Genomic DNA, 14,606 nt, shown 5'->3' with positions numbered 1-14,606 from the left:
GCATATGGCTTATATTGTGATGATCTGGTAATTTACTTGTGTTGTTTAGTTCGGGTTGGATATATTCAGACTTGGCACACTTGGATTTAGATGCTTCAACCTAGGTAGTGACGTGTACTTGGTTCTGACTTGTGTTTGACTTATACTTGTCGATTTATCTGCTTATCCTGCTTTATTGTCTGAATTATGTTAGCTATACTTAGTCGGCCTATGATACCTACAAGTACTGTGGTTTTGTACTGACTTGTATTTGCTGCATTCTTGCATGAATGCAGAATTTCAGCCGGGATCTACTCCCGTCTCTCGTGGATGATAGTCGCTATCAATACAACTTTGAGTCTACAGGGTGAGCACGAGACGTCTGCTGCCTTGAAGACTCTTCTTATTTATGTCTTACTTTCCATTCTGAGACAAATTCAGACTTGATGTATTTTTATATTCCAGACTTGTATACTTCTAGCTAGATGCTTTTGTATGGATTAGACCAGACTCTGGGTGTATTTTCTTATTTTGGCACTTGTTCTATATTATTATTGTCAGACTTACGTGATTATTTTCTTCTGCTTATTTAATTATTTATTTACATTTTTGCTATCGTTGGGTTGAGGGTTCGCTTACCGAGATGGGAAAGGTAAGTGCCCGCACGACTTAGCTAAATTGGGTCGTGACACTCAGTTCGGCAATAAAATGAGTTGAATACTTACGTGGATTTTTAAACCCAAAACCCCTTTTTTTTCTAAGGGGGCCTTTTGCCAAATATTTCTTGAACTTATGATATGAATGAATGACAAGTTTGTGGAAACTTAAACATTTTTAGTAAATAATTACAAGAATCACACATTGAAGCTCGTAGGTCAACCGTATTCTACGGATCTTTAATACTAAGGTGCGTAAAACCTTCCCTAGGGGATCACCAAAACCCTTACCTCGAACTTTGGTACAAAAGGATATTTCTCTTGTTTGATAAACCCGGTTTTCCTAGTTTTCCTTTAATAAATTAGGTGGCGACTCTAAAATACTAAAATCCAATTAGAGCACCAACAACTTCTTAGTAGCTTTTGTGCGCCCGCGTAAAAGTGAACCGTAACAGATGCATCTTCAAGATGGTCTCATGTGTACCTCCTATCATCTCGCAACATGGCGTTTGCGATTATTGACACAAATAATACGCAGGGCACAGCTCTCGGATTATCCCATTAACGCTATAAGCCTCGATCATGTTGGAGAATTTACATCCCAAGCTTTTGATGATTATTGCTTCTCAGTTGGGATAAAAGTTGAACATCCTGTAGCTCATGTTCATACCCAAAATGGCCTTGCTGAGTCATTTATTAACTGCCTACAATTGATCGCAAGACCACAACTTACGAAAGCACAGTTGCCCACTACCGTATGGGGTCATGCTATCTTACATGTAACATCTCTTATTCGTGTCAGACCGACTCATTATAATAAATATTTCCCGTCATAATTAGTATTTGGTCATGAACCAAATATCGCTCATCTTTGAATCTTTGGTTGTGTTGTATATGTGCCGGCAGAACCACCATATTGCAATAAGATTGTTACATCCCGTATTTTCGTGCGTTGGGAAGCGTGCGAGTTAAATGACATTAGTAACGGAAGCACGGTTATCCCTCAAGCTCATAGGTGGTTAGAGTGATGGTACAGATGTATAGAAAGGATTAGAAGTCAAGTGAATTGGATAAAATAATTTTCATTACGGTTCAACGTTTATTTGAGTGAAATACGGTCCAAGCTATAATACCCCGTATTTTTAGACTAAGAAATTGAACCGCCAAAAATGAGCAAATTTATTCGAGCCCGGAGGATTTGGTCATTTCAAGCATGAAAATCAAAGAACTAGGTGTATACATGGGATGAATTCTCAAAATTATTTAAGACAAAAATGTGACGACAATGATTGAAAATAATATTTTATGTATGGCAAATGAGGTTATGGACTAGTGTTATATTACACGGTCATGGTAATGAGTATATAAAGTATGTTAAAAATAATCACCATTTAAGTGAATTGAGATCAAGAAATTAATTATGTGAGTAATTGATTAAATAATAGAATAAAGTGGAAGAGTACGAATTAATTGTTGCATTAATTAAGGCTGTTGGATGTATATTGCATGGACAGCAATTGTTTTCCACTTAAATGAGTTTGCCACGTATTGAACTAAAGGACAACAACTAGAATGAGTCATGGCATATGAAGTGCTAACATGACACATGTAAAGTAAATATCATGACAAATTGTATACTTGCAAATCTGTTAGCACATTTAAAGTAAAGACTATGGCAAATTGTATACGTACAAATAGAATAGCATTTAAGAATTCAAATAGCGTTGAATTGGATAAAATTGATACCAAGACTAAGATGTGAATAATCAATGCACTACATGTATACGTACATGATCAGCTCTTTCTTACAAGGAGGAATATCAACAGGCAGTAACGTGAAGTTCTAACTTACGGGTTTTGTTCTCCGCTTTCATCTCGTTGTTTCGTTTGTCGTGTTGTTGGATCCGGGCTTTCTTCGAAGTGAAGTAAGGTGGAAGGAGATTATTTCTTGGCATATGAGGTAAGAATTATCCTCTACTAGATATATTTAAATTCGTCCAGGTCATAGTTAAATTGTGAGACGAGAACTACGAAATTAATTGCGGGAAATCGGATAAATGGTTATTGTTATCATATGGACTGTTTGTTGGTTATTATAAATTATTTAGTGAGCTGGAATATCGTGAAATTTGTTGTAGCCATTGTTATCCTGCTTGTTGTTATACCATGTATTTACGAAAATAAAGAAGTGTATACAAGTATCAATATAGGAATTGATGAAATAAACGCGAACTTACGAATAGAATTGTCAATTGATATAGTTGGAGTTGTGGGCTGTTTTTCTTGTTGTAAATATATGATATAGAGCCGAGATTTGTGGTAAATGATGCCCTTATCAGATTGAGAATATTTTTAAGGTTAAGAAGAAAACATATGAAAAGGTGCCATGGAGTATATGGATTGTAATTCGAGCTTGTCGCTCGTTATAGAGTATTATGAAGTTGTTATGGACATGAATGCTGTGTTTTTGGGATTTATTTGTTGTTGGGCTGATATACCAAGTTGGGAGATGCTAATGATATAGAGGAGATGCTGCCCGTTTCGTTTTAGAATTAAGTCATCAATTAATATATATGATATACGAAAGCCTTCTTAAGTCACGTGCGTATTCTTACGATTATAGGTTTATCATATTAATTATGGAAGTTCTTGGATGGACTGAGCTCTTGAACGACGTGAGGTATGTAAAGTTGTCCCTTCTTTCTTTTGGCATGTCCTAGACGTAAGTGATGAATGACATGAGCTTTGGGGTAATTCCATTCATAAGTTCCGAATATGATTCATGATTCTTATTCACTTCTTGATGTTAGAGCTTTTAAAGTAGTTAAGCCACTGCCCTCGAGCTTTCTATATGTTGTATAGTATAATTGTATGTATAAGTCTCTATTCCTAAAGGCTCTATAATGACTAATGTCCTTAACTTTCATAAGCTGTCTCGTATTGATTTGATACCTGTCTATGATCCCCGAGACGTTATTTAATATAGTTCATAATGATATTCAAAGAGCCACTAGGATGGCTAATGTTCTTGATTTCCATAAACTATTTTATTATGTCTTGATACGTGTATATAATCCTTGAGGTTCTATTTTTATATAATCCACAGCGACATTCGAAAGGTATTTGATATGACTATTGTCTTGGTTTTCAAATGATGATTCGTTTTGATTATTCTATTGAATCTCAGATATGATTTAATTTGCATATGGTTTCTCACTACTCTGCTCGTGCATGCCTCAATACATCTTTCACTGAGTCCCGGGCCAGGACATGTTTTCGTGCACAGATCCACTGCATTATTCACCGAGTCCCTCACTAGAGGGCCGGGACACGTTATATATATATATATGATGATATGGGGATGGCGGCCAGGATGACACATGATGATCTTATTCACCGAGTCCCTCACTAGAGGGTCGGGACACGTTATATATATATACATGATGATGATATGATTTTATTTACCGAGTCCCTCACTAGAGGGTCGGGACACGTTATACATATGCATATGAACAGGATGATTCTCTAATGGTGACATTAAGTTTCATAACGAGTTAAGTCTGATATTGACACCATGATTTATGATTCAAAGGTAAGCCTTGTGGTTTTCTGGTTATTGTGTTTTCTGTACTCCTCACTTCAGTATGATTCTATTTATTGTATTTATGCTTTACATGCTCAGTACATATTTCGTACTGACCCCCTTTCTTCGGGGGGCTGCGTTCATGCCTGCAGGTACAGATGCTCACGTTGGTAACCCGCCAGCTTAGGAGTCCTATTCAGCTATCTTGGAGAGCTCCCTTGTTCCGGAGCCTAGATTTTGGTACAGAATCTCTTGTGATGTATATGTATTTTATCCAGGGGTACGGCAGGGCCCTGTCCCGTCATATGATATTGTTGTTACTCTTAGAGGTCTGTAGACATATGTGTGGGTTGTGTATCGATGTTGTTCAGTTGTGTCTATATGGCTTATGTTTTGGGACGTTCTCATTCGTAGTGACAGCCTTGTCGGCTTGCGTAGATATATATATATATATATATATATATATATATATATATATATATATATATATATATATATATATATATATATATATATATATGTTTTGAGAAGTAATGTGTTATGATAGCCTTGTCGACTCGTTTATAGCGGGGATGTTCCCTTATATATTATGAAAGCCTTGTCGGCTTATGTACTATAATGTCTGTTGAAAGTTGTATCTCCCCAGGAGACAAGTTGTTGTGATACGTCTAAATAATGCGACAGTTTTGAGACGACGTCTTGCCTTGGTATTGATAAGTCTGTATTATGCTAGTTGTGGATGATTATAGTTAATAGGTACATACGAGTGTCCAGCTCGGGCACTAGTCACGGCCCACGGGGTTGGGTCGTGACAAAGATGGGCCCCTAAAGAAGGTTAGGAATATTGGGTTTGAATCACCCTTCACTACCTTGGCCATTAACAAGAGATTTATTCACTGCTCGATTTGTAGATTGTCATCCACTTGCAGAAAATAGCAAATCAAATGCTAGACGCATTTAATTATTTGAAAAGAATAACTAAGTCACATATCCCTGCAGAGAATGTGCATATCCGAATTGATGGCCCAAATGGACAATTTACTAGTGCCATAGCTTCGGAATCTCATGCACGCCTAAAGCGTGGTATATCATTAGGTTCCAAGGATAAAAATCCTAGAAAAACAAACACTAAAAATGACCAGAATGACACTATAAAAGAATATCATGAAGATATTCAAGATCTGATTAATCCTGATACTCATGAAGATATCAGGGAACCCGAGACTTAAGTAACTAAAGAACTATCATTAAGTTCTACTGGTGATGGGATAGATTTGAATCGATCGAAGATTATAATGGATAATATTTTTGCATATAATGTTGGATTGAATATTATAAATGACAATGAGAATCAGGAACCTCAATCTGTTCAAGAATGTCGATGATGATATGATTGGCCAAAATGGCAAGAGGCAGTTTAGTCAGAATTGAATTCACTTGCTAAACGTAAGATTTTTGGACCGATAGTCCAAACCCCGAATAGTGTAAAACCAGTTGGCCATAAATGGGTCTTTGTGTGGAAAAGGAATGAGAGAAATGAAATTGTGAGATACAAGTCACGCCTTGTTGCACAAGGATTCTCGTAAAGACCCAGTATCGACTATGACGAAACATATTCACCTGCTATGGATGACATAACATTTCGATATCTCATCAGTTTAGCTGGACATGAAAACCTTGAAATACATTTGATGGATGTGGTTACAGCTTACCTTTATGGCTCACTTAATAATGAAATCTACTTGAGAAATCCCGAAGGATTTAGAATGCCTGAAGCAATTAGTTCAAAGTCTTGAGGGATGTATTCAATCAGATTACAAACATCATTATATGATTTAAAACAATCAAGGCGCATGTGGTATAATCGCCTCAGTGAGTACTTGATAAAATGAAGGTTATATAAATGATGCCATTTGTCAATGTGCTTTTATTAAGAAAACAAAATCTGAGTTTATTATGCTTGTTGTTTATATTGATGACATAAATCTAATTGGACTCCCGAAGAGCTCTAAAATTGAATGTTTAAAGAAAGAATTTGAGATGACAGATCTTGGAAAAACAAAACTTTGTCTTGGTCTACAAATTGAACATTTAGCAAACAAAATCTTTATCCATCAATCTGCTTATACCAAAAAAAAAAAATGAAACGGTTTTACATGGATAATGTGCATCCGTTAAGTCTCCAATGGTTGTTCGCTCACTTGAAAAGAGTAAAGATCCATTCTAACCTCAAGAAGAAAATGAAGAGCTTCTTGGTCCTGAAGTACCATATCTTAGTGCAATTACTGCACTTATGTATCTTGCTAACGCTACAAGACCTGACATAGCGTTCTCTGTTAATTTGCTAGCAAGATCTCTTCTCCTACACAAAGACATTGGAACGGAATTAAGCATATATTGCGATATCTGAAAGGAACTATTGATATAGGTCCGTTTTATGCTAAGAATGGTATTGTAGACTTTGTTAGTTATGCAGATGCAGGTTATTTGTCTGATCCACATAAAGCTCGATCTTAAACAGGCTATCTGTTTACATATGAAGGTACTGCTATATCATGGCGATCTAGAAAACAGCCCATTCTTCGAATCATAATGAGATAATAGCTATTCATGAAGCAAGTAGAGAATGTGTGTGGTTGAGATCAGTGATACATTTTATCAGAGAAAGATGTGGCATGAAGTGTGATACAAAAATACCCACGGTATTATATGAAGACAATTCTACATGCATAGCTCAATTAAAAGGAGGCTTCATAAAAGGAGATAGAACGAGACACATTTCACCAAAATTATTCTTCACACATGATCTGCAGAAGAATGGTGATATTGATGTGCAACAAATCCGTTCAAGTGACAATCCAGCAGATTTGTTCACCAAATCTTTGCCAACTTCAACTCTTGAGAAGATGATACTCAAGATTGAAATGCGAAGACTTCGACATATGAATTTTGGTCTTCATCAGGGGGAGTAAAATACGTGTTGTGCTCTTTTTCCCTTAACCAAGATTTTGTCCCGTTGGGTTTTCCTGGTAAGGTTTGTAATGAGACAACTGTCAAAGCATATTACTAGATATGTGTACTCTTTTTCCTTCACTAGGACTTTTTCTCACAGGGTTTTTCCTAATAAGGTTTTAGGGAGACACATCATCAATTAATGGATATCTAAGGGAGTATTGTAAATATTAATATATGTCCATTTAATTTACTTGGAGAGCAAGTATTTTGGTTACTTGGCCACAAAGATAACTTGGCCACCAAGCTATTTTCCTGGTTGCTTGGCCACCAAGTCATTTACCTTTTATAAATAGGAGGTTCATTTGTAGAATATGATATATACAATGAATCTCTCTTAAGTTAAAGGTTGAATAATATATCAGTATTTTTCTATGTACTTGTATTTGATATATTTACTTTATGTCTTTATTTTATAATAAAAACATATTTTTTAATCTTTTTAAATTCATTTTTTTTTCGGACGCGTACTCTGGGGTCGGTATGTCTTTTTCGTTCTCTTTCTTCAGAAAATTCTTGTAACAACTTCGCAATTCCATAAGCCTCTTAACATGGGGAAAATTCCTATCATGCAGTTAAAATATCATCGCAATTTGCAACTATTTTTTATTTGGTAAAATTTAAAATGTGGAAGTGACTTATTTTCACTAACAATTTATTAGTCCCATAATGTTTATTTGTAGCATTAATCTTCTTTCTGCCAGCAACTAAGACATTATAGTAAGATGACCAAAGGAGGGCTATGCTTGTTCCGCCATTAAAGTAGGACAAAGAGACGAAGATTATCCCTATTTAATTTTTACCTTTAAATCTTGGATTATTCCTAAAAGTAACCAATAAGAAGATGACACTTTAAAACATATACTTAAAAACAAAGAAACGACAATTTTAGAGATTTCCTAGCTAGTGGTTTTGTTTACTTCTTCCTAGTCTTTTTTCTTAATTAGGTCTCCTCCCTTTCTCTAATTACAACTTCATTAAAATCCCTTTTAAACTTGTTAAATCACTTGAATTTATAACTAATAAGCCTACTTCAACTATTAGCACCAAAAAGTGAGAGCGTGCATTTCATATAAAACTTCATTCTACACTTTGGTTGATCATTTCGATAATGATCATGAAGGCTCCTCCATCAAAGGTATTGATTATCAAAATAAACTTGGTTTTCTTGGCTTGCTTCTTAATTGCTTACGCCGGCCTTCGTCTCCGTCCATCAACCTCCGTTTATCACGAAAATGTAGCATCCCTTGAAATTACATGCTCATTGCGCGAATGTCATCATAAGGTTTGCCCAGTTAGAGATGGTTTTAGTGAGCTTATAAGCGGATCAAACTAATTTATATGTACGTTTTGATTTATCTAAGTACTTGAATTATACGCCAATATGTAAAACATAATTTCCTCTTCATTCTATTTCTGTCCTTTTACAATATGTAAAAGAAACTTTTCAATTTATATTTGTTTAAATAGATTTAAGGGAATTTTATTCAAGTGGAACTAAAAGGAGCTTATCAAGCTTTTTACCAAACACCACAAGCCCCACAAGAACATTTTATTATATTAGCACCTTCTACCCCAACATATGTAATCAAATTTAGCATTTAAAAAATTATTAGTATTGGGTTTACGTTACTTCTATATACTAATTAACAATGTAAAATAATTACTCTCAATTATTACATCTAGGTTAATGTAGATGGTCGTTTAACCTCATTTTTTTCCAAGTTATATACCAATTAAGGATTTATGCTTTTAAATTAATTGACTTGATAGTAAATATTTTTGTTATGAATTGTCAATGCATAAAACTTAAATACGTATCTTTTTCTTGAATAGGCGGAAGGTGAGGTAAAGATAAAAGCAAAGTTGAAAGAGGCAGTGATGAATGGCAGAAAGGAAAATGATGATCAATCAGTTACCTCTTTCTTGGATACAATTATGGGAAAAAGTACGAAAGATAGGTATGGTGAATATGGAGGACGAAAATATTAGCAATTGGAATATGCATAGACAAATTCCTCCACAAAAGGGTACCGAGAGATCTCGGGTATTTGAGCCAGAGAACCTTAAGATAGTAAGGAATAGTATACCTCCTTACTGGTTCTACAGGCTTGAATTCGGATTACTCGGACCAGTGGATTTCATACATGATGCCTAAGGAAATTAAAAAGAAAAACAAGAAAGATTACATATATAGACAAATTTACACTTAATTACGTAAGTGTAAAGCCCCATTTGCTAGCATATTGAACTAGTACATCCATCTCATCATCAAATATAAAACCATCTTTGTTTTTATCAGCATGCTGCATTGCTTGATAAGCTCTCATACCGCAAAACCATAACCCCAAATCTTTGAAAGCAACCTTCAATTCTTGCCTATCCAATTTCCCATCTTTGTTTTTGTCGTACCTCATAAGAAGACCTTTTAGTTCCTCCTCGGATAGCGGTTTTTCGAGGTTTCTGGTCGGCATGTTTGATATTGTGATTGCTAGTCTAACGTTTGTGTTGAGATGGTTTGTGTTATAATTTCCAAGAACCACATTAAATGGGTTTTATAGGGCTAAAAGGTGGCGAACATTGTTCGTAAGTATTTGAGTGTGTTGTTTTCAAGAATTGGATTCTTGATCTATATTGAGAGTAAAGGATTTATCTTTTTATCTGTAGATAATAATAGAATCTAGTTCTTCTTGTCTTGGGTAACTTCTTACTTACATGTCACATTTTATTTAGAATATGATTGAGTGATCTAAGGTGATGGTATATTGCATTCTACCTACTAGAGGTCTAAAGCCTTCTAAAATCTTCGAGATTCTCTTTAAAAGAGAAAAACCAAAAAGGTAAAGTGACGAGATGAAAACCAAATGTAATAGGATAATTAAGTTCTGAACCCTTGTTGACTAAGAAATTTTAAATAAGAGACGTGGTAAAGTAATTAAGGGAACTTATTAACAAATGTGAATTAATTAAAATTTATACAATAAATTATTTTGACCGTAATTTGGATAGTTTATAAGAGAAGGGAGAATAATTCTTTTGGTTCTTCAGTTACTGGTGAATTTTGATTTTGGTCTTTGTGATATCATGACTCGGTACATGTAACTTTCAATTAATTAATATGTGCAATTTTAATTCTTTTATGCAGAAATATGTTAAATTCAGATTATTTTTAGAAGTATATTACCCTCAAATGTAGAGTAACAACACAAGTTTAACATAACACATCGATAATAAAATAGTGTTATTAAAATTTATGAATATTCCCAAGTAAAGGGATTAAAAGTACACATTTCAAATAATTGATAGTTAAATATATTTCATCAAATATCAGAAAGACTGAAATAAAATGTATCAATAAAGATGTAAATTGTGTGAAATGTGCACATGATTTTTCCTAATCCAATTCGTTTTGAAGCGTCTAATTTATCAACAAAATGAAAGGCAATTTGGGCAAGAAAACTTCTAATTTTGTACCTAGCTAAAGTACCCCTCAGTCGAATTTATATATGGTGGTGATTAGATACATAGTTTAAAATATTAATTTAACATATGTAAATGTAATTTACTAGAAAATGAAAGAAAAATATTAAATAGTTTCGAAGGTTAGAAACACTTCGTTTAAGTTTAAAATCTGAACAGTGGTAAGTTTAATTGAAAGTCGTAAATAATATATTATTAAAAAAAAGTGTTACATAAATTGAGATAATGAAAGTATATGATTCTAAATTTTCTTGCAGTTAGTTTACGCAAATGTCTAACTATATTCAGATTTTATCCCTATTTTACAAAGTTAAGCATATAGCCCTTGGAACTAATAAAATAGTAGACTGTTGTCTAACATTTTAAATAGCTATTTAACATTGTCTTAAGATAATCAGTATGCTCAAGAGATATTTAAAAGATCTATAAGTTGCAAGATATAAATAAATAAAGGAATTGTTTACTAGACAACTATCTCAAAAAAGGAATACCGGGCTAAAATTCCTTGTTTTTTCTTTTATCGAGATATCAATTTGTCCATCGTGTGGTGCATTGCAAATGGATAAGGGAGAGAATCGTACAACAGTTGAAAGATAGAATTTGTTTAATTATCCTAATAAGGTTCTTGACGTAAGCTGCTAAGAGTAATTATCCTAATAAGGTTCTCGACGTAAGCTGCTAAGTCACCCTCTATGACCTCATTAGTTAAATAAAACTCTTTTCTGATGGGTTAACAATGACATCAACAATAATATCATACCACGGCTAATCTTGCAATTAGAGTCTAGGAAAAATAAGATGTACGTAGATTGTATCATACCTTTGTGATGGTTTAATTTAATGAATTAATATATATAATCATATTTAATTTATGCAAATATTCAAACAGATGATGATTTCAAGAACTCAAATCATTTTCTCGGCTTGACATGTCTTTATACTGGTGTACTTGGTACGAAAGGAAAATAATTTTCATGTAAACTGTTTTTGCTTGAGAAATTATTTGAGTGATACAGTTCAGGAGGGAAACAAGACAGTTTAGAATGGGTGGCAGTCTTGGATTTTTGACTCCCGATTGCTGTATGAGCAAATCATAGGTAAAAACTTTTTGAACTTGAAGTTTTGTCCATGTAAAATCCCACCTCTGAAGCTATTCCTATAAATTATGGTTGCCTTGGACTCATATGCAGCTCGAACGACCCAATATTTAATTTGGTGAACTTGTAATATTTCCAAATGATTCAGCATGATTATAGGGGAATTTCCACAAATAGCATTATATATGCTCCTACTAACAAATTATGGGATATTATTGAGTTTTCAAAATATATATAGCAACAGTTTCTTTTCAAAATATATCATACATACACATATGCACTCGCGGACATACTACATTACAGTCACACGTGCATGCAGGTAAACATGCATACATCCACTAGCTGTCGTACATACATACAGTCAGTGGCGGAGTCAGGATTTTCATTAAGGGGTTCAAAAATATAAAGTAGTAAACAAACGAAGAAGCCAAGGGGGTTCAACATCTACTATATATACATAAAATATAATTTCAACCTTATATACATAGTTATTTTTTACCGAAAGAGGTTCGAGTCAGAGGCGTATCTAGCCTTGTACACTGGGGTTCAATTGAACCCCTAACTTTTGACGCGGAGCATAAATTTATATGTAAAAAATTACTAAAATTCTAATAAATAATAGATAAGAACCTTTAATTTTAAAAATATAATGGGTTCAATGCTAAGAATCTTACAATTGAACCCAAGTTTAATCTTGGATCCGCCTCTGGTTCAGGTGAACCCCCTAGCCACCTCCTGTCTCCACCCCTGCATACAGTTGTTAGGATTTTAAGCTTAAGCTTAGTTGGTGTGAATAAGAAATGGAGGGAAAATTGAAAATTTGAGCAAAGTTCCTTTTAGAAAGAGCACTTTGTACCACATTGGTAGTGGAAAGAGAGAGTTGTGTGTTTATATATCAAAACACATCCTCTAGCTCATAAAGGCTTGAGAAGAGGGACTCCCCTCGCGCCGTCGTCGTCGCTCGGCTCGGCTTCGACTTTGGATTTGGTCAAATGATTTTATTGATAATCTTTTTGGACCAAATTTATTTTTTCAAAGTCATAATTTAATTTCAATTTCAGAACAGTTTCACCTTGCCTGTTCGGAACAGTTTCTTCCCCCATATAAATTTCAGAGGCTTCACCTCATTTTGACACACAACGAAATTCTGAACTTTCTGCAATTAAAATTTTTCAACTTCTTCTCTTTAAATTCAGTGCATTGTTTTAACAAATACTAACCGTAAGTGTCCTGTGATTTGCTCCGTTAATTTGAGTTCGTCGGAGTTATGTGGTTTGCATTGCCGCTACTACAGAAATTTTCTTCCGTTCTATCCTGGGAGAAAGTAACCCAGATCCTTTGGCAACAGTGAGGGGGTTATAATTCCTTAAGGACACACAAGCAACTTGTGGGCTCGGAAGATTTTTCTACTTCTTCTACATTTCTGTTTTCACGATTTTTCTGTTTCTGGTTTTGATTAACAAACACAAACTGATATAATAATCACTGTTGTGCTTTACGGGTAATAACAAGCTTAAGGAATTATACGCATTTGTGTTTAAATATTCTGTAAATCTATTCAACGGCAAAGGAAAAAAAAATTTACTCCTTTTGAGATTAAAGTCCTTGTGACTTTCTACTCATATTGTTATTCGATTTGAAGATATAAAAACTTCATCGAGATTATTTAGTCATTTGTAATCGATTTGAAGATATAAACTCTTCATCGAGTTAATCTAGATAAACTCTTCATCAAGTTAATCTAGTTTTTTGTCCTCGATTTGAAGATATAAAATCTTCATCGAGTTTATATTCAGTTTGAAGATTAAAAAAAAAAAAAACTTCACTGATTTACTAATATCATTTGTGTGTCAATTTCATTTCAGAAAAATGACTACTGGAACAGAACAACAAACTGATTCTGTGAATGGTACTGCCACAGCGGCAACGGCTACTGTGTCGTCGAGTCGCACTACTCCGCCACCAGCGTTGGCCAAGGCAGAAAAACAGGGAAAATTTACCGGTATCGACTTCAAAAGGTGGCAGCAGAAAATGTTCTTTTATCTGACCACCCTTAGCCTACAAAGATTTATCAATGAGGACATTCCCGTCTTGCCTGCGGACACTCCCGATAAGGAGAAATTTGTGGTACTTGAGGCATAGAAACATTCTGATTTTATGTGCAAAAACTACATTCTCAACGGCTTAGAGGATGGCTTGTATAATGTCTTCAGTGTGTGTAAAACGTCTAAAGAATTGTGGAAGACACTTGAGAAGAAGTACAAAACAGAAGATGAGGGATTGAAGAAATTCGTGGCTGCAAAGTTCTTGGATTGCAAAATGGTGGACAGCAAGTCCGTTATGTCACAAGTTCAGGAACTACAAATCATAATCCATGATCTTCTAGCGGAAGGTATAATCCGAATCAATATTTTTATTAAATATGTTGATTATGTTACTAATGTTGATTTATTAATTGAAGGTATGGTCATAAACGACTCGTTTCAAGTAGCGGCAGTTATTGAGAAGTTACCTCCACTGTGGAGAGACTTCAAAAATTACTTGAAATACAAGCGAAAAGCAATGACCCTTGAAGATCTGATTGTGCGCATAAGAATAGAAGAAGACAATAAGGCTGCGGAAAAGAAGTCACGAGCAAGTTCAACAATTGCGGGGGCAAATGTTGTTGAAGAGGAACCAAAGAACAACAAAAAGAGAAAGAGGTCATCTGGACCTAAGAATTTTCCGCCAAAGAAGAAATTCAAAGGCAATTGCCACAATTGCGGAAAAATAGGACACAAGGCTGCGGAGTGTAGAGCT

At 34.6% G+C, this 14,606-nt stretch overlaps 1 long non-coding RNA gene across 1 annotated transcript; it reads left to right on the top strand.

Moving 5' to 3' along the window:
- Positions 1-2,297: 2,297 nt before the first annotated feature.
- On the top strand, positions 2,298-4,605 carry LOC132602548 (uncharacterized). The gene is made up of 3 exons (XR_009567819.1): positions 2,298-2,595; positions 3,259-3,315; positions 4,371-4,605. It is a non-coding gene; the product is annotated as an uncharacterized LOC132602548 (long non-coding RNA).
- The last annotated feature ends 10,001 nt before the right edge of the window (positions 4,606-14,606 follow it).

The sequence above is a fragment of the Lycium barbarum genome, chromosome 7 (genome assembly GCF_019175385.1).
Source record: "Lycium barbarum isolate Lr01 chromosome 7, ASM1917538v2, whole genome shotgun sequence".
Lineage (NCBI taxonomy): Eukaryota > Viridiplantae > Streptophyta > Magnoliopsida > Solanales > Solanaceae > Lycium > Lycium barbarum.
The sequence above is the reverse complement of the archived record's forward strand: the minus strand, read 5'-3'. Positions and strand labels throughout refer to the sequence as shown.